Source organism: Scylla paramamosain, chromosome 34 (genome assembly GCF_035594125.1).
Source record: "Scylla paramamosain isolate STU-SP2022 chromosome 34, ASM3559412v1, whole genome shotgun sequence".
NCBI lineage: Eukaryota > Metazoa > Arthropoda > Malacostraca > Decapoda > Portunidae > Scylla > Scylla paramamosain.
Window position 1 is genome coordinate 14,990,220 of NC_087184.1, and position 2,500 is coordinate 14,992,719.

At 41.4% G+C, this 2,500-nt stretch overlaps 1 protein-coding gene across 2 annotated transcripts in view; it reads left to right on the forward strand.

The window, feature by feature from the left end:
* The window catches only part of LOC135090261 (uncharacterized), a 160,563-nt gene that overhangs the window by 151,900 nt on the left and 6,163 nt on the right, over window positions 1-2,500 (forward strand). The window contains exon 10 of one of the 2 annotated variants that reach the window (XM_063986869.1): window positions 2,059-2,184. The gene's annotated coding sequence lies outside the window, so the exon portion shown is untranslated. Of the gene's footprint in view, window positions 1-2,058; window positions 2,185-2,500 lie in introns of those variants that run through there. The other variant, XM_063986870.1, reaches the window with a different exon arrangement.

Genomic DNA, 2,500 nt, shown 5'->3' on the forward strand with positions numbered 1-2,500 from the left:
GTGTGTTTGTGTGTGTATGAAAGGTAATATCTTGTTTTCCTGTTTTCTTTTCTCTCTGTATTTTTCCTCCATTTTCTTTTTTTCTCATTACCTTCTTTTCTTACTTTTTTTGCTCTTTCTTTCTTTATATCTTTCTTTAATTATCCTTTTTTTTATTTTCACATTTTTTTGTTCTTTATTTCATCTTTCATTCATTCTTCCTTCTTTCATTCTTTCTTTTCATTTTTTTCTCTTTTGTGGCCATTCAAGATGTAATAAAAGCTGGATAATGTCTCCCGTTTTCTCTTTCTTTTATTCCTTTCTTCCTTCTTCCTTCCTTTCCTTCCTTCCTTCCTTCCTTCCTTCCTTCCTTCCTTCCTTCCTTCCTTCCTTCCTTCCTTCCTTCCTTCTTTCCTTCCTTCTTTCTCTCCTTTCTTTAGCTATTCAAATACAAGGCTCATCTCTCTCTCTCTCTCTCTCTCTCTCTCTCTCTCTCTCTCTCTCTCTCTCTCTCTCTCTCTCTCTCTCTCTCTCTCTCTCTCTCTCTCTCTCTCTCTCTCTCTCTCTGTCTTTGTGTCTCATGTGGGGTGCTTACTGGGGAACCGTTACTTATCCTCTCCCCCTCATCCTCCTTATCACCCCATTACTCTCCCCAGTCCTTATCACTGTCTCCCTCTCACTCACTCTCCCTCTCACTCTCCCACTCTCTCTCTCTTTTGATGGAAGTTCTTAGGGTTGGGTCGTTTCAAGTGTTCTTTACTCTCACACACACAAAATGTAAATCTCTCTCTCTCTCTCTCTCTCTCTCTCTCTCTCTCTCTCTCTCTCTCTCTCTCTCTCTCTCTCTCTCTCTCTCTGCAGCTTCGATCTTTCCTTTATTTCTCTTGTTTTTTTTTTCTTCTTTTTTTCATCTTTTCTTCTTTATTTGTTCAGATTTTCTTCTTTTCTTAATTTTCTTGTTTTTTCCCACATTTTTTCCTTGCTTCCTTTTTTTCCTTCCTTTTTTTCCTTCCTTCCTTTCTTCTGTTTATCTATCAGTATTTATCCATCCATCCATCCTTACCTATCTCTGTTCTTTCTATCTATCTTTTTATCTGTGTATCAGTCTCTCTCTCTCTCTCTCTCTCTCTCTCTCTCTCTCTCTCTCTCTCTCTCTCTCTCTCTCTCTCTCTCTCACTGCGGGTCTCTAAATAATCAAGATGGCTGCTGCGGGAAGGTCTTTCATGTGTAATATTGATGTCCATATTATTAGTCTTGATCTAGGTGTCTCATTAATTACCCACAATCATCTGTAATTTAACCGTAACCTCATCTACCTATTCTTGTCCCCCTCGCGTCCTTCCTTCCTTCCTTCCTTCCTTCCTTTCTTTCTTTCTTCCTTCGTTGACTTCCTTTTATTTTTATCGTTTTTTTTCTTTTTTTTTGTCTATGGAGTTTGAGTTATATATATTTTTACTCTCTCTCTCTCTCTCTCTCTCTCTCTCTCTCTCTCTCTCTCTCTCTCTCTCTCTCTCTCTCTCTCTCTCTCTCTCTCTCTCTCTCTCTCTCTCTCTCCCCATTCTTGTTTATTTTTCTTAATTTTTTGTGTGTATCTTTTTGTGTCACTTTTTTTCTTCTGTTCTTGTTATTTCCTGTTATCTTTTCTTGTTCTTTTTCTTTTTTTAATCTTTTCATATTTTCTTGTCTTGCTTGTGTTTTTCTACCTTTTCATTTCATTTCATCTCATTTTTTTCCCTTTGCTCTCCTTTTTTCCCTTTCATCTTTTTCCCTGCTTCTTCTGTGACCTCCTCCAGTGTTTTCCTGCTGCAATATTTTCCTCATTTTCCCGTAACCTTCTTCAGTTTTTTTCCCCTCGCTTTTTTTTGTAAGAAGCTCCAGTATCTTCCCTCTCGTTCTATATTTTCCTTCCTTTCCTCTCCTCCGCATCACCTTCTCTAAAATTTATCCTCCTTTCTGTGACTTCAAAATATTTTCTTCCTTTAACTTCAATATTAACCTTCCTTCCTTCCTTCCTTCCTTCCTTCCTCCCATGACTCACGTTCCTTCATCTCTCTTTCTCTCTCTCTCTCTCTCTCCCAGGTGACGGGCATGGCTCAGCAGGACACACGCCACAGCTGCTGCGGAAGACTGCCACGTCCACCACTCCTGAGGGTTCCCCACTCTCCCCTTGCCCCCACGACGCAGGCCCCCGCGACGCCTCCCAGGGTAAGGAGAGGGTAGGGTGAGAGGGAGGGGTGGAGTGTGAGAGGGGAGGGAAGGGAGAGAGGGAGAGAAGAGGGATGAAAGGAGGGGAGGGGAGGGTTAGGCAAGAGAAGAAGATGGAAGGGGAGGGAGGGAGGAAGAGGGGAGAGGGAGTGTTTGGGAAGGGAGAGGAGGGGAGGGTTGTCAGGGGAGGGAAGTAAGGAATAATGTAGGAAAGCAAACAAGAAAGGAAGGAAGGAAGAGGAAACAAAATAAAGAAATAGATGAAAAATGGGAAGAAGAAAGGGAACTGAAAGAAAGAGAGAGAGAGAGAGAGAGA